General features: G+C 41.4%; 1 protein-coding gene and 1 long non-coding RNA gene across 12 annotated transcripts in view; one reads left to right on the top strand and one right to left on the bottom strand.

Moving 5' to 3' along the window:
- Window positions 1–18,710, bottom strand: part of LPP (LIM domain containing preferred translocation partner in lipoma) — a 679,749-nt gene that overhangs the window by 314,885 nt on the left and 346,154 nt on the right. Inside the window, exon 1 of one of the 10 annotated variants that reach the window (XM_086674978.1) lies at window positions 1,484–1,541. The exons of the other annotated variants lie outside the window; for them this stretch is intronic. The gene's annotated coding sequence lies outside the window, so the exon portion shown is untranslated. Of the gene's footprint in view, window positions 1–1,483; window positions 1,542–18,710 lie in introns of those variants that run through there. 10 annotated transcript variants of the gene reach the window in all.
- Window positions 1,593–7,036, top strand: LOC147577354 (uncharacterized). Of its 2 annotated transcripts, XR_015240199.1 has the most exons (3): window positions 1,593–1,766; window positions 2,641–3,406; window positions 5,571–7,036. It is a non-coding gene; the product is annotated as an uncharacterized LOC147577354 (long non-coding RNA). The 2 variants fall into 2 exon arrangements; XR_015240200.1 differs by lacking the exon at window positions 2,641–3,406 and having other exon boundaries at window positions 5,571–6,947.

Below are 18,710 nucleotides of genomic sequence, written 5' to 3'. Positions count from 1 at the left end.
TGGTTCCTCTGTCTCTCTCTGAGACATCAAAATACTGGCCCGGCCTTAATCCATCGCCTCAGGTGACGCTCCTCAGTATCAAGGTTTTCAATTCATATCCATTGACTCTTAAATCTATATTAAATCAAGATTTTGCCCTGGGGCCCCAGAGACCAATATACAACTGTCTACTCAACCATTACTTGCATGTCTAAGAGCTCAAATGTACCACACCTGAAACCAAATTCCGGATCACCCCTGCTCTTCAGAAAAATCAAACACAAAACTGATTCTCTTGCTGTCCTCCTGGCATCTCACTAATTGCCACGTCCATTCTTCTAGTAGCTTAGGCTAGAAACCCAGCAGTCATTCTTGCCTCTTCTTCTGCTCTTGTATTCTACATCTACCCTGTCCACAGAGCTTGTTGAGCACTACCATCCAAATGTATCCAGAATCCCACTACTGCTTAGCACCTGCCCCGTACCTACAACCAGCCATCATGTCTCATGTGGATTATCACTGCAGCCAACTTTCTACTCGCACAAGGCTGATCACGTGACTCCAAATGCTCCCATCTCACTCGGACTAAGAGTCAAAGTGCTTACGACAGACCACAAGCTTGTACTGTATGATGATCATTGGCCCAACAGATCCCCGACCCCTTCTTTTCTCGCTCCCCTTAAGATCGCTCAGCTCCAGCTATCTTTGGCCACTTTACTCTTTCAGAAACAGGCTAGTTGCTGGCTATGCACCTCTCCCAGGTCTCCCCCACTCGTGCTCCCCTCCTTCAGGGACATTCTCCCCTCTGTCCCAAACATCTGCATGGCTCACTCCCTTCCCTACTTGAGATTTCGGCTCCAATATCACCCCCTCATCAGGCATTCTCTTCTCTACCTACCTTATGCAAACTAGCAACTATTACTGCACTCTTAGCAAAGTACTTCCTGTGTTTATCTTGCTTTTCCTCTACAGCACTTAACTCCATCGGACTTAATGTTTACTTGTTTCTTTCTCCCCAGAGGAATATGAACGGTTTGGGGAAATACATTTTCTTTTATTCAAAGCTGCAGCTTCACCTTCTGGAAGAGAGCCTGCCATTCAATAGGTGTTCACAAAATATTTGTCATGATAAAATAATCCCCGCCCCCTTCCCCATGAGGGATACATTCCAAGACCCCCAGTGGATGCCTGAAACCAAGGATAATACTGAACAGTATATATACACATATATACATACATTTATATATACATACCTATATATATATATACACACATATACATACATATACATATATACATATACATACATATACATATACATATACATATACATATACATATACATATACATGTTTTTTCTATATATACATATCTGTGACAGTTTAATTTATAAATTAGGCACAGTAAGAGATTAGCAACAATAACAATAAAATAGAACAATTATAACAATATACTGTAACAAAAGTTACATAAATGTGGTGTCTGGCTTTCTCTCCCAAAATACCTTATTGGACTATACTCATCCTTCTTCTTGTGATGAAGGGAGGTGATAAAATGCCTACCATAACAAAAGTTACATAAATGCGGTCTCTGGCTTTCTCTCCCAAAGTACCTTATTGGACTATACTCATCTTTCTTCTTGTGATGAAGGGAGGTGATAAAATGCCTACATGATGACATGAAGTGAGGCGAGTGACGGAGGCATTGTGATGTAATATTGGGTCACTACTAACCTGACAACAGGCCAGAAGGAGGACCCTCTACTTCTGGGCCAGGGCTGACCACAGGTAACTGAAATCATAGAAAGCATAGCCATGGATAAGGGGGGAATGCTGTAATGAATAAATGGTGCCTCTGGTCACTCTTATTAGAGTTCCAGAAGACAACCTGAAGAATCCATAAGAATAGTGTAAAATGTAAAGCCGCAGTGTAAGTACTTCTAAAAATGGCTTGCTGATTTAGAATCAAAGTGAAATATTATATACATCACCATAGATTTGGACTGTGAGTCACAGACTGTCAAACGTGAGAGGCAGCTGTAGTGGACCAAGATGTAGCTGGGAGTCAGACGATGCTGGTTCTGGTCCTGGCAGTGCCCCTGACCTGCTATCCAACCTCAGACAAGCAGCCTCGTCCCTGTAGACACTCCTTGTCACCCAAATAAACACCGATTCATCTCTGCTCTCTAACATCCATTGGTATGAATTCAACTACCACTCATTCAAAAGATACTCTTTCTGAGTTTACACAGAGGAGATAAATTCATTGCTGTCAACTCTACTTACAAGTTAGGAAAGAAGTCACATTTGAAATTGTGTGCCTTTTTTTGTAAAATTATGCCACATCGTTAACACCTAAAGTGGGAGATAGAAGGTTCTTCCTCTCCATGCACCACAGTGGGTGTTAGATGTCATCAACTACAACACAGAAGTAATAACTATTTAGGATGCTAAACTCTTCCAAAAACACACGTGCATGGATACACACACACACACAAACACACACGTTAACACAAAATTCACACCGAGAAAACAATTTGCAGTTTTCCCTCAAGTGGACTCATTTCCCATCTTGAAAGGCAGTCTCACATGGGCACGAAATGTGTTTTCTCCTAAGTAGTAGAGATGACCTTTAAAAATGCACCCCCTCTTTCTTCCCCAGCCTGCAATCCCATGAAGATCAAAGCCAGTTTGCTATTCTGCATTAACATTTCTGTGATCAGATATAACGTGAGCACCTCGATTCTATCTGTGTCAAGATATCTTCACACAAGTGACTCATCTGGTAAAAGCTCGGGCACTGAACACTGCTCTGACAACCATCTCCTTTGAGGTTGATTCCACGTTGGTGGTGTTACAAGCCAACGTCCTGTTCAGCTGCTTTCCTCTGCAACACAACACTGTAATTAAAACTGACTAAACAATAAATCTCAATTTCCCTGTTCCATCAGGAGAATCTTCCAATTTACTAGGCTTCGTCTATTCACCAGCTCCTCCTCTGCATTACGAATCGTTCTCGAACAAGCACACAAGTTAACTACCCACTCTTACGTTGAACGTGCAGAGATTCAGGGCCAATTCTGTCATTAGACATCCTAGATCTGCTCCTTGGGGACCTGAGAGGAAACTGGGTGTTATGCCTGAGTTAAATATGTGAAGAGGCTATCCCCCTCCTCACGCAGGCCCTGTCAGCTCCAGAAAGCACAAACTCAATGGGCTGCCCTTGCAAGGAACAGGCATCTCTTTGTCCTCCTAAATACCTCTTGCCGTGACCAAGTTCCAGTTTCCAGAACCCGAAACACCTTTGCCCAATGAAAACCTTCCTGAACTTTTTACCCAACAACTCACAGATCATGAATGGCATTCCCTCAGTCTCCAAGACAATCAAGTTAGGGAGACGATGTAGAAAAAGAACGTGGTAAAAAGAGGTGAGAATATTAATGATGAGAATGGTGAGAATATAACGATGGCACTGAATTGTGTTCCAGTGTATGGAGTCGAAAAATAGATTCAATTTTTCTCATAGAAATAAATGCAAAGGGTTGTTGGGTACCACAGAGCTACCCACTTGGACAGTTAATTACAGACTAAATACCCCTGTGCTAAAAAAGAACTGAATAGTTCCCGATTGGCATCAGAATAACCTCAGAACTCTACATGAAGCGCAAAACACAGTCCACAATCTGGCTACTGATCCCTTTTCTCATGGACAGCCTCACTGTCTATGCATTAACCATGTGTGATCATTGGCATTCCCAGAAACAGACAGTGGTAGGTGAGACAACACTTCAGTCGTAGATATCTGCACTCGAATTCCCAGAAGCTGTGCACGTGTTGTTTTACTTGGCAAAGGGAATTTTGCAGATGTGATTAAATCTTGAAATGGAAGGGTTCTCCTGCATTATCTAGACGGGCCGAATCGGATCACATGACTTCTAAAAAGCAGAGAACCTTTCCCAGCTGTGGTCAGAGGGAGACATACCCTTAGAAGAAAGGTCAGAGAGATACAAGGTTGCCGGCTTTGAAAGGACTGGGAATTTCCTTCAGAATAGGCCACAAGCCAGGGGATCCGGGAGGCCGCTGGAAGCTGGAAAAGCCCCCAGAATTGCCCCCTAGCACCTCCAGAAACAAAAGCAGTTCTGCTAACACCTTTATCTTAGGTGAAGAGACAGGTACTAGACTTCTAAACTACAGAATTTGAAGACAATAAAGAAACGTATAGCTTTAAGTCACCAAGTTAGTGGCACTGTCACAGGGATAATAGAAAACTGATAACATAGGTCAAGCTCACCCCCACTTTCCGGCCTTTGCCCATGAGTTTCATGAGCTGATGATGGCCCATGCTTACTTCTCATAGTTTTCCAGATCATAGTTAAATCAGCAACACATGACTATTTTCTCAGTCCTAGTTCCCACCGGGTATTTACTACAATACTGTCTGTTTACTACAGAAACCACTACAGTTATATGTACTGAATAAGTAATCTTAACGGGAGACTAAGATGAAATTATTCAAGGATTTATGAAACATCAGAGATCAGAGTCATAACTCGGAGGTTAGAAAGCTAAAAACTCTTGGAGCACCTGGGTGGCTCTGTCAGTTAAGCATCTGACTCTTGACTTCGGCTCAGGTCATGATGTCACCAGTTTGTGGGTTCAAACCCCACAAGGGGCTCTGTGCTGACAGACTGGAGCTTGCTTGGGATTCTCTCTCCCTCTCTCTCTGCCCCTGACCCACTCAGGCACACATGTGCACACGCACTCTCTCTCCCTCAAAAAAAAAAAAAAAAAATTAAAGAAAAAAAAAGGAAGAAGGTTAAAAACTCTTATTTGACATTTGACAGATGGGGAAATTGAAACCGAGAGATAGGAAGGCCCCAGGAACACCGCACAATTTTCTGTCAGTTAATCCAGTTAATATTCAAACCACTTACACAAGTTCCTCCACCTGAGGTGAAAGGACCTCCAAGATGGAATCACATCTTTCTAATCTGACCTCTTAACGTTCCTCCCTTCTCATACCCTTCTCCCAAGACAATGCTAAACTGCACAGGGTTTCCTGAAATTGCTTATATCTCTGCTCCTAGAGCATCATTCTCACCGGCATCACCCAATGCCCATAGCTGACCATGAAATAAAGGCCAGGCACAGGCGTGACTTTTTTTCAGGGGAGAATAATCTATCTCTTTGGCGGAAAGTGACTTCAACAGCCACCACCATCCCTCCTACTCCCAACACACACAGACGTGTATTTTACATTCTCCTCCTATGGCTCCTCCTCTATCTTCTCTGTCCGTGCCTATGTTAGGATTTCCCTACTAAAGTTAAGTTCCTAAAGGGAAGGTTTATTTTTATAGCCTGCTAACTCACACAGGATCTGTTCCCATATAGACCTATTGGTTTGATGAGGGGCCAACACATTTAAAAATATTTGGAAACACTAGATGCTTTACAAGAAACTAGGTTTATTACTAAACTTAATAATAAAATAGGAACTCTCTACAAGAGTTCATAGTTTGGACACTATTTCTCTATGGAGAAATATATGCAATTGTTACTGAAAACATCTTATGACCCAGTTTCTTTCTCCAGATCCAACAAGCTCCCTGAGGCTCAAAAGAAGACACTTTGCCAAAAGATACACGGACACCAACTAAGGTTTAGCGAACTGCTTTCCCTGATATCTCATTTAATACACCACCTCATGAATTGGGCAGCACAGCTACCTCTGCCTCTCTTCTAGAAATACGGGATGCTCGTTCAGACAACTTTCTCGCCACAATCTAATGTGCCTCACCACTCCTAACCGACAGTCTTACCAGTCAGCTTGCCAGTAACTTGAAGCCTGCAAGTGTAACGGGCCAGCAATTTGTGCTTTTCAAAGATTCCAACTGCCAAAAATAAATGAGAGCTTAGGACACAGCCACCATGCTTAATACCCAAAGACTTGTTTTGTTTGTTTTATTTTTCAAAGGCTGTGGCTTTGCTGGCTCCTGCTTTATATGATTCCTTATTATGCTCTATGTTGAATTATACTTTTAAATTTTTGGACAAATCACTGTAACACAGAAGTCTTGTTCAATTTAACAAGCTGTGGAGAGTGGCAAATGGGGGCAGGAGGGTTCTCTTGATGCCAACAAAATAAGACTGACTTTGAAGTATCTTGGTCACATTAACAGCAAAGAGCATCCTTTTTCTCTTACCATAAAAGTACCTTGTGAAAATACTACAGCATCTGAGACACACACAAAGTTCAGGAAAGCCTCGTAACCAATGTACTCACTGCTGGTGTAAATATAGTGACAGAGATCACCAACACTACCTTTCCCAACAGTAGACCTTAACATTTGGTACCGTATTGGAACGCACACCAATCCTGAGCCTTCACATGTCCATCAACTTCCAAGGTGGGAATGATCAACTGGTGAAGGAAAAGAACTGGAATGGTCATTATAAGCCCTATTTTCTAAATATTAGCTCTGCCACTATGTCTCGGTTGTTCTCATTTCTACTAAGGACAATACGTATGTGGCAGTGCTCTGGAGAAGACACTTCTGGGTAGCCCTAAACTACTGGTTCTTGCAGTGAGTGGGAAATGCACACGCCAACTAAGAGCCGTGCCTTGGCTCCGAATACCCCTGCAGTGAGGTCATAGCGAAGCCAGTCCAAGTGTTTGCTAGAATAAACAAGAGGCCACAGATGCGATCTGAGATGGCTTCCCTCCCTGGGCAAACAACTAGGTGAATGTGTCAAGAGGAGAAGATGGTGTAAGAGGTAAAGAACAGGAGTAGCCAGACCTCAAATGTAGATAATTTTTGCATGTGTTCTCACCGACTTCTTTCGGCATCCATCTCAACAGAACTTAAGTACGTTTCTATGAGGTTATAAACTGCACCGTTTCCCCCATTTAGGTACCTGCCCCAAATCACCAGGAAGAGATAGAGAATGTGATAAAGGACTTACACATTCCGGTTTCTAGTCTGGATTATATCCACCATAAAATGTCTCCTCATTGTCTAGAGAAGTTACTTGACATGAACTGCAATGTACAAAAATTTGATTTCATTGTGAAGAAATCCTTTCTTTTAGGGGGCTAACTCTTTTCTGGGAACTATTTCAGGGTACCACTGTATAGCAGACAGAAGCATGGGCATTGGAACCAGAGAGCCACAGTTGTAATCAGCACTGAGTTATGAGATATATGGCTTTGGGAAATTTACTTACCCTCCGCAAACCTCAGTTTCCTCATCTGTTCAACAGGGATATAGCGAGTATCACCTCCCAAGCTTAGACATTAAATAAGACAATGTATGCAAAACGTTTAGCAGAGATCCTGACAAATGGTAAGAACTTAGGCAATACTAAGACTATTACGTAGTTACCAGGTGTGCACACATGTGTATATGTAAGCGTGTAAGCATGTACATGGCATATGTGTGTATATGTGTACCTGTGTGTCCATGACTGTATGCATGTGTGCATACGTGCATGTGTGCATATAGGTTTGTACCACCCATACTGCTGTGTAAGTGGATGTGGGTCTACTTGTGTGCATACGAGGTAGTGGAGAGAAGTAGGAAAGGAGGAGAAGGAAAAAAAGAGAAAACAGGGTCAGGGAGGTGGGAAGAAGCTAGATTAAAATTAAAAATAAAGGCCTTGATGGATAGTAGCTTTAAAAACACATATCCTGACAAGCAGAAGGGCAATTAGATATCTCATACCACAACAATGACACATCCTCAGATTAAATTTCTAAATCTATTCTCCCATTCTAAGGCCTTTCTTCCCAGAAATTGCAAAACAGGGAACAAGAATAGATGTGTGAGCCTGTGCATGTTTGTTTCTTACCCACTTGGAGAAAGGGTGTGAGGCGGTCATGAGAGCATAAACTTAATTTTTATTGAAAAAAATAAACCTATTCCCCAAGGAGAAATGGGCGGTAGTGGAGGCCTCTGAGCTACTCAGTCTCAGGTAAGCAGAGTCTATAGTTATTAGGTTTATCAGTCTTTCTACATCTCAGATGCTGCAATCTGGAGATAATGAGATAAAGCACAATGCTACAGCTTTCAGTGGTAAAACCAGAGCATTACTATAAAGCAGAATGTTCTGGCAGTCAGGCTTGGAGCTACCAAAAATACATAAACTATATAAAATCAGTTTTTTAGAAAATCGTATTTGCAGATTTCTGAGCTATCAGGCAAGCCAACGTCCTCTAATCCCTTTAGAAGACATCCATGCTACCCCCCGCCCAAAAAAACGGGGGGAGGGATTTGAAGAGGTAGCGGCAACGCAGTGAGGCTCGATCAATTTATATTGTTCCTGGATTTCAATTAATAATGTGGAGCTTTAATTTACAGGGAGAGTTAATATATTCTGGTACTGTAATCGTATCTTAACATGATCCAGCCCCTCAATGTAATCAATAATGAGTACAACAAAATAAAAGAATGGAATATAGATTTCTCTTAAGCTGTCCACCGACAGCCAGCTAACATGGGAAACCGCTTTGTGTTGGAACATCTCATTATTATTTTCATAAATTCAAGGCCTCTAAACACATCAACCACATATGTTCCAGGAATGACAGTGGCCCCCGCTGTGAAAATATCATGGCCATGATCGGAGGGCTTCATCTCCTGCCATTCCTGCAAGAGTCTTGGTTTCTTATCAACTAGGTCTAATCTTTACTGTCAAGCAAAGTAATGACTATTTAGGTGAATCCAGAACAGGCCAAACTAGTACTGAGGCATCTTAGGACCACCTGGCCCTTGCACCCACTGCCTCCCAGTGTGTGCATTCTATGAGAGGGATGCGTGGTAACAATGTGAATGGGAGAGTCAGTCCCCGGCCAGATCTCTACGCCCTCCTCTGTAAGACCAGGGGACTTGAAACGTAAGACCTCCAAGGACCCTTCCCATGCTGGAGAGTGGGACAAGGGCAAATTGAAACATGCAGCATTTTACAAAAAGCTCTGCCATCAACATCAGCTATGCCTCTCCTGGTTTCTACCTTGCCCCTCTTGCCACTTTCTAGATGTGAATCCAAACTATCCTGATTCTTCTAGAACAAGAGACACAGGGGCTGGCAATTTTTACACCCGCAGCCCTCCTCCTATTCGGTCTTTCCCCTCCCTCTTCTTCACCCCAAGAGTTTCCTCATTTATTTTCCCCATATTTAAGGCAGCAAAATAAGGCAGGAAGTGTAAGGAAATGTCTAAACACAATGAAACAAATCAGGGATAAAAAGTGAGTAAGCACTTAAATTCCTGCCTGATGATAACTTGCTCAACTCACCAGGTCAAGTTCCCTCTATTCATGAAATATGACACTTTCAGAACATCTACCAGAGCAGGTCATGAAAGGCAGTGTTAAGCGGTAGGGCTGATCCCCCTATTAGGGTCTGAGTTGGAACAAGCTATGTGCCTCCTTCAGGGAATGAAGACCTCATGGGATATTTTCTATTAGAACCTGAGGGACCTGGGGTCCAAATCCTCAGTACTGTGAGCGGAAATGCTGGCGCACAAGAAAGGAAGTCCGCTTGCCTGGCAAAAAATCATGTAACAAGTCAGGGGCAGGATTTAGATGAGATTTCACAGGCTCTGTCCACTGTGCCATGTTGCCTCCACCCTCTTCCGGCTCTTTCATTCTCTCCTTTATTCTCTCATGGGCTTGGCTTTGATCCACAGGAACTCATGGTTGGATCAGGGGGAGAATGGTGAGGCTGACCCCACATGCATGGTGGCACCCTTCCAACATTACTCCCACTCTAGGCAACAAAATGGTCATTAGATCTTTCCTGGAAGCTCCGAGGTATGACATGGAAAGTTTCCACAGTGGACGGGGACTGGTTTCCACACAAGAGATAGGGATGCCTCACAGTGGCCTCCAGAGTGAGCAGAATGGTACTCAGCAAAGCTCCAGAAACCCCCAAGTGAATATTCCCATAAAAATCTGTTCTACCCAGTAAGCCACTTTATGCAACAAGCTTCCAGTTCAGGGTTCATTTGAACAGAGTTCCCAGTTAATGGGAAGACCACTTAGGTACTAGAAGCAGAAGAAACAAATTTAACCACTGGATTCTCTAGGTGGTGGTGGTGGTTGTTGTTGGTGGTGGTGGTGGTGTGTGTGTGTGTGTGTGTGTGTGTGTGTGTTTGGTGAAATTAAATCATCGCATTTCTGGGCCTCAGTTTTGTCCTATTTCAGATGAGCTAACAACTAATTTCACGTGTGCTAAGTGAAACAAGAGACAATGTGAATGTGCTTCGTGTAGTAAAGCACTTCCAAATCATGAGTGTTACCGCATGACAGTGCTACAGGCCTGGTAGCCTATGAAGAAGAGAGGCTGGAGGAAAGAAGGGTGGCCCTAACGGACTCACTGACTTAGGACTGCTTTGATTTGACCCTGATGGGACATAAGACTTTCCAGCCCCCATCCTGACAGTTTTCAGATGTGTTGCTGGTATTTGCACTGAGGACAGATAGGTAGAAGGATCACAGAGAAATGCAATATTACGTATGTTTGTGCTGAGTGTAGCCTGAGATTCCTGGTACTGAGTCATTACTGTATATACAGGCAGACAGGAAGACAGAAGTAGGAGATGTATTTGCAGAAACCTATCTACCTGCCTTCTTTTCCAGGCTTATCTCATGACACTTGCCCTACATACCCTGAGCTCCAACCAGGCTGAACTATTTCCAGTTCCTTAATATATCGACTTAAATGCCACTTCTAAAAAGCCTCCTCTGATCTCTCTGGAAGGCGATTGGAGCACCTTACTCTGTGAATTCACAGAGACTTATTCATTCACTTGTCATTATAGTTATTATATATCCTGTCATCTGTTTACTCATCTGTTGCCTACATTAGAAGTCCCTCGTGGGGTGGGCAAAGGTAAAAACTGCGCTCCCTTGATTTTAATCTGCAGTGTCCTGCATTCAGTAGGGGCCTCACAATTGCTGGTTAAATGGAAGTACACAATTCAATGAATAAATAAGTTTTTAAAACAGATACTCACTGGCACAAAACCTAATTGTGATTTTCTCAATTTGTGAGGTGGACTCTGGTAAAAAAATAATAATAATAATAATCCCAATATAGAAACAAGTAGGATTTAATTTATTAGACAGATCATCCAGTGAGATTCCAGAGCTGAACTTCTGTGCGATAAGGATAGACGCCTCTCAACTCCGTTAGTTTTCAAATATTGGTCCTGTTCCCATTTTCTTTCTCTTTTTTCTTTTTCTTTTCTTTTCTTTTCTTTTCTTTTCTTTTCTTTTCTTTTCTTTTCTTTTCTTTTCTTTTCTCTTTCTTTCTTTCTTTCTTTCTTTCTTTCTTTCTTTCTTTCTTCTTTCTTTCTTCTTTCTTTCCTTTTGATCTACCTCTTCTTACTTAGCTGTTCTCCCTGGATTTCCTTAGACTCTTACATGTCTTTTTAAATTAAAGGCACAATCACAGCCACTGTAAACTCTGAACAGAACTGGTGACATGCGGCTTCCTTTCTTGGGGCCTCCTAGCACTAACCCCTGGAGTGCCTAAGGACAGGCTCAGGTCCATCCTTTCCAAAGGTATTACTTCCTGCATGTGATTCCTCCCTAATCAGTCTGCCTCCCTGTCCACTCACTCTTGCTCACATAGACGGATGAAGACGGGGGTGCAGAAAGTGCAGGTAAGAGAATGGAAGCGGCGTGATACAGAGCGTGATACAGAGAAAAACATAGAAGCAATTTGGCAGAGGGGTTGAATGTAGGGGCTCCAGAATTCGATCAACTGGATTTAAATCTGAACTCTGCAACTTACGAGCTGGTTTGACCTTAGACAACTGACTTAAAATGAACATCTTTGGTTTCCGCATCTGTGAAAACGGGAATAACAACTAATGCACAGGGTTGCTGTGTGAATTAAGTGAACTCTAAGAGACTTACAGAACTGCCAACGTGTCTGGCACGTAATAAGTACTTAATAATAGAAACCAATATACCATAAACCATTCTGATATGATATGATAGACTATGGCATGATAGAATATAATACAACACAATGGCAGACTGTATTTTCTAAAGATGGCCACAACAGTATCTCTTGCACACATGTTCGTATAGAACCTTGCCACAACCCCATCAAAAGGTGGAGTCTGTGTCCTCTGTCCTTGAGCTTATGCGAGTCTTTGTGACTACCTCAAACAACACCCTACAGTGGAAATGACACTATATGACACTAAGTCATGAAAAATGCATGCATGTCTACCATCCCTTTGGGCGACATCTGCCCTTGTGATTGTGATCCTCGGCCATCAGGTTATGAGGAAGCCCCACCGGCCTGTGGAAGATGCACATGGAAAGAAACCATGGTTCCAGATGCACAGCTCCAGCCAAGCTCCTGGTAACAAACACTGGTCATTACTCATCTAAGCTAAAAGTGAATTTTCCACCCGCAAGTCAAGTGATCTGAGCTGGTTTCCCAGAGCAGGGATAAGCCATCCTCATGGAACACTACCAAAGTTGGAGATTCATGAGTAAAATAAACAGTGCTATGTTTTTGGGTAGTTCATCATGTACCAATAGATGACTTACACTGACATAGAAAAAGATAAAATTATCTGTATTTCAATGAAATAATACTCATGTTTTGTGGCAGGAGGAGGTGCTTGCTTGCCTCAAACTTAGGTCATTAATTTCAGCAAAACACATGCTTTTTTTCTAAAGGCTGATAAAGAATAATATATATAGTTTATAAAGAATTTTATATAGTTTATAAAGGATTTTCACAAACAAGAGCTAATGTGTTCATGAGGCACATAAATATACATGAACAAATGATAGCTTCATGTAGACTGAGTAACCATAACTCAAGGAAGTAACTTGATCCGGGTCACACAGCTACTCACAAGCAAATCAAAAGTTACAAGAACAAATCTCTTTACTCCCAGTTCAGAGGTATTTCCATAATAACAAGCTGACAATCTGAAGAAAGGGGTTTGAGGACTTCAGCCCAATTCTTCGCTCAGCTACCATCACTGTGACCCTCTATAAGCCTTGGATTCTTTGAGAAAATAGATCAAAAGATCTCCAAACCCAATCTAGCTCTAATGTTCTCAGAGTGTGCAATTCCTCCTACATCTGTTGGAGCCTTTCATAACCGCTTACATCTTCTTGGTTGCATTCTTCTCCTGATATCTCACCTGCTCTCCCCACCCCTTAACTTCACACATCCACCAGATTCCACAAGTGAATTGATGTTTGTGCTACATCCCTGCAGATGATAAGTCTAATTCTACCTTGTTCTGTAGTAGGCAGGTTTCCAAAATGGCCACCAATGATTCCCACTTTATATTCACAGCCTTGCATAATCCCCTCATCCTGAGTGGGGTCTGATCCTAATCACTTACTTCTAACAAAAAGAATGCAGTAATGTGATGGGATGTCACTTCCAAGATTAGGTCACAAATGAGTATGACTTACATCTTATGAACACACTCTACCTATTGCCTTCCAAGCTTCCATGCTTTGATGTAATGAGTTGCCATATTGAAGAGGTCCATACGGTGAGGAACTGAGAGCAGTCCCCAACCAACAGGAAGCTAAAAACTAAGGCCTTCTGTCCAACAACCCAGGTAAAACTGAGCCTGGTAATAACTCCCTGAGCTTAGAAGCAGATCATTCCCCAATCGAGCCCTCAGATGAGACTCTGGGACAATACCCTGATTGCAGACTTGGAAGATAACTGATGGTTCAGCTAAGCTGTGCCCAGATTTCTAGCCCATGGAAAAACATCAGAAAATGTGTTTTTTAAGCTGCCAGGTTTTTAAACAATTTGTTGCACAACAACACAGAACTAATACTTTTTACTATGTGTTAATAAGGGAGATCCTCTGAATATTACTGAAGGGAAAAGCTCACTAAAAACACGAAAGCCTTGCCAACCCCCCACCCCTGACAAATCCATCCAAGGAGGCAAAAAAAGAACATAATCCTCTTCTTCTATTTCCAAGCACACCAACAGAAATATAGCCTTAAGAAACCTAGAGAGGTCTCCACAGGGACCAGCCATATCCTGAAGGAAAGGTATGGAGGAGTTTTACTGCATCAAGACAAAAGCAAATGTCAGGCCTCAAGCATGAAAGATTCTATTCTACTAGAATAGAATCAAGTCAACATGCGTACTCCCTCAGAGTGTCTCAAGAAAATGAGAGACATCATTTAAAAGCTGCCTTATAACTGCAACATCATAGACATTGAGAGTGGAAGGAATGAGTAAGAACTAACATCATTTACAAATGGGGACCGGAGGCTTAGAGAGAGGAACTGACTTATTTTACACAACCTGTTAATTGCAGAACTGGGAGGAGAATCCATTTCTCCTGGCACAACTCAGTTTTCTTTCCACGGCAAATGCCAAAAAAAGAGATTAATTTCTAGCAAAATAGCAACTCACTTATTTTATTCTTAATGAATGTGACTTGTTAGGGTATCTTACCAGGATACTAGAAGAAAAATTCATAAGGTGAATATACATGTGACTGCATCTCCCATACATGTATGTATTCAGATGCAGAAATAGTTAAATGACAAGTTCTAACTGCTTCCTTTGGAAGCAAATCAGGAGGTAACTCAATGTAGGAAGGAAATGAAAGAATTGTATGCAAAAGGTGGCAAGTTTATACTGTACTACTTCCTCCTGAGAAGTTAGCAAAGTTGGTATTTACCCTAGATGAGTGGGGGAAGGATACGCTTATCATAAAATACATTATGTTTAGCAAGATACTCCATCTCATAACTGGGATGAGGTTGAAAAAAATATTTGTACAGCATTTCATAGTTTACAAAGTACTTCAATGCACAATATGCCATCAACTATTCACAGAAACATAGATGGTAAGCAGAGAATGTTTCATATCATGGGTAATAAAAATGAGGTTCAGAGATAAAATAACTGAATTCACGCTTCCAAACATGGCCAAGCTACAAGTGGAATTCTAGTTTTCTAAATCTAAATGCTCACTCCAAGAATCGCAGTTGCAGATCATGCTTGATGAACGACAACAATACAAATGTTGTAGGTTCTGTCAACTTACTATGTAGCCAGACAAAGACATTTCTCTGAGTAAGGGTTTCCTACGCAGGAACTGAAGATGTCAGGCTAGTGTCTGTTGTTGACAAGGGCAGAGCCTTAATACAGCTGTAGAGATGAAAGAAAGGAGGAAGAAGGTGCTATTTACAAAACATTTGGTTGACAAGCAGCTTTGAAGGTTCTCAAAGTGTGGTCCCCACTACAGAACCATTTAAGCACTTCTTTTTTCTTTTTTTTTTTTTTTTATTTTTTTTTTCAACGTTTATTTATTTTTGGGACAGAGAGAGACAGAGCATGAACGGGGGAGGGGCAGAGAGAGAGGGAGACACAGAATCGGAAACAGGCTCCAGGCTCTGAGCCATCAGCCCAGAGCCTGATGCGGGGATCGAACCCACGGGCCGTGAGATCGTGACCTGGCTGAAGTCGGACGCTTAACCGACTGCGCCACCCAGGCGCCCCAACCATTTAAGCACTTCTTGAAATGCAAATTCTTGGGCCCCACTGGAGAAATTTTGGGGTGGGGGTGTGAATCCAGCTATCTGTGTGTAACAAGCCCTCCAGGGCATTCCGAAGGACAAACAGTAACTTAACCATAGTTTTGCATGCTTTAGTCTCTGCAATCGAGAGATATAATAAGAACAAATTATACCAAGAGTCCAATGATAGGCTTATTAAATTGTGACAAGTTCATAAGTCATGATTTTTGTTTTTAAAGCGAACCTTGCTCAATTACAAGAGGGATTATGGTGTAATGCACAGAAACAGATGTTGATGATTCATGCACATGTCAGATGAAAGGACAAGACTGGTTATTGCTCTAATTCTGGCTTTCCAGTCTATGCATTAGAAGCCACAGAAATAACCAAAAGGACTGGACAAAGGATAGAGGACAGCAACATACTGTCTTTCAAATAATCTCAAAGGCTATGAGATAGGTTCCAAATCATCTCGAACACCATGAATTTGGGTTCAAATTATCTTAAAGAAAAACACATAAACTCTGTCTTTCAGTTTGCAGAAACTTCCCTCTGGTTTCACACAGTGACTTCTGTCAACTTCAACTCTAATCTTAAAGAAAAATTGCCTATACCTAAGTAATAAAAGGACAGGAAAATCTATAGAGTTTTTTCTTTTATGTGGGGCAAAAGCCATGGCAACTCAAAGCTAGAATCACCATAAGAAACGACATCATTCCTCAGGTCCAATTTACAGATAGATATTGAAACAGACCCAGAGAGAGGTAGTAACTATCCACTAGATGTCCTGGCCAATCACGGAAATTCTGGACCTCTTAACAAATCTTAAATAATTGTTTCCAGAGGTCTAACTAGGTTGTTCCACTTGTTTCTTTTCAAGGGATGACATGTTCTTTGCAAAATCAAGGAAGTGGTCTCCTTCTGCTTGACCCTCACACTGTCTCACCTACAATCCTTCTCAGTGTCAACCAGAGTTCTACTGATAGTCACAAAGGCCGTCTTCCAAGGTCACTGGAGATTCTTGTCAGTAACAATGCTAATAAATCACACATCTGTACTAGCTATCACGGCAAACAGCACAAAGCCATTATTGAGGCTGAGTAGTTTGTCTTAGAAACAGAAATAGTCAATTTAGGGACCTGGAATAGAATCAAGGTCTTTTGTACTTCTTTCCAAATTTTATATCAGGGAACAGAAAACTCCAAGCCTTGCAACCAAGAATACGAGTACCATGAAATACTAGCATCATTCAAATCAATTTTTCCCATCTGTTGCCTGAATTCCTTTCCAGAATTCTTGCCAAAATTCATTTGATAATGATGATGGTGGGGGGAATGACAGTGATCACAGTGTTACGTGCAAGATAGTGTATTCACACGTTAGACACACACCCATTACTTCATGTGACCCTCATGTCAACTCCGAGATATGTTATTAACCAAGATTAATAAATGAGGTTTAGAAAGTTTAAAAAATGCACTTGGACAATGCCAGAGTATCATTCCAAATGCCCCCAGTGAAGGCAAACTTGCTATCCTCTAAGGCAAGCTACTTTGAACTTTAACTGCCCTTACTATTAGAAAGGCATTGCCCTTACACTGTATTGCTGACCGCTTTGCTTCTAAATACTGATCTTTATTCTGCTCTCTAGAGCTAGCCTGTACATGCATCTTCCCTAGGATGAATTCTCTGCTGTAATTGTCAGTCTGGATTTTCCCAATAGATGGTGAACTTATTTAAGGCAGAGGCCATGCACAATTTTATATCTGTATTCCAGGCATACTGCTCAACACAGAGCTTTAAAAAAAATATTTTCAATTAAGACAGCATCCACATACCATAAAATCTACTTCAAAAATGTAAAATCACTGGTTCTTAACATATTCAAAGACTGTGAAATCAATACCATTGGCTAATTCTGCCTAATTCTAGAATATTTTAATCATTCCCAAAACAACTCCTGTACATATTGGTAGTCACTCCCTATTCTCCCCACCACCCAGCCATCAGGAACGAATATTTCTGTGTCTATAGATTTGCCTATTCATAGAAATGGAATCATACAATATAAAGTCTTTTGTGTCTGGCTTCTTTCCTATAGCGTGATGCTTTCAAGGTCCATCCATAGTTATAGCATGTGTCAGCATTTCATTCCATTTTATAGCTAAATAATATTCAACTTTATGGATATGCCACCTTTTGTTTATTCATTCGTCAACTGATTGATATTTAAGTTGTTTCCACTTTGGAGCTATTACAAATAATGCTCCCATGCACACTTATGTACAGGTTTTTATGCGGATATATGTTTAACTCATCTTGAATATAATAGGAATAGAATGTCTTGGTCTCATGATAGTTCTATGTCATATCTTTTGAGAAACTGCTAGACGTTTCCCAAAGTGGCTGCACTGTCTTACAATCAACCAGCAATGAATGCCAGTTCCAATTTCACTACATCCTTGCCAACAAGTGTTACTGTCTTTTTGTTTACAACCATCTTAGTGTGTATGAAGGGGTATCTCATTGTAGTTTCATTTGATCATTTCCTGGATGACTAATGACATCAAGCATCTTTTCCTATGTGCGCTAGCTTCTTCTGGAACTTTAGAGAAATATCTATTCAGATCCTCTGTTTTTTGATTGGGTTATCTGCCTTTTCCTGGAGTTGTAAGAGTCTTAACATAGGCTATATCAGACATATGACTTGCAAACGTCTTCTCCCAGTTCATAGGTTGCTTGTTCACTTTCTTGATGGTGTCACCTGAGGCACACAAGTGTCTACTTTCAAAGAAGTCCAATGTATCTATTTTTTTTCTTCAATTGTGTGTGCTTTTGGTGTTAACTGACTAATTCAAGGTCATGAAGATCACTCCTATATTTTCTCTAAGAATTTTATAGTTTCACCTCTTACATTTATGTCTTTGATCCAATGTAAGTTAATTTTTGTATGTGATCTGAGGTACAGATCCAACTTCATTCTTTTGCATGTGGATATCCAGTTGAAAAAGTATTCTTTCCCCATGAATGTCTTTGCACCCCTGTTGAAAATCAGGAGGCCATAAAAATAAAGGTTTGTTTCTAGACTCTCGATCCCAGCCCACTGATCTACAGGTATACGCATGCCAGTACCACACGGCTTGATTCTTGTAGCTTTGAAGTAAAGTTTTGAAAGTGGGAAGTGTGAGTC

The sequence above is a fragment of the Puma concolor genome, chromosome C2, assembly GCF_028749965.1.
Source record: "Puma concolor isolate L17-30 chromosome C2, mPumCon1.1.hap2, whole genome shotgun sequence".
NCBI classification, from domain to species: Eukaryota; Metazoa; Chordata; class Mammalia; order Carnivora; family Felidae; genus Puma; species Puma concolor.
Note: the sequence above shows the minus strand (reverse complement) of the source record. Positions and strands in the feature narration are given on the sequence as shown.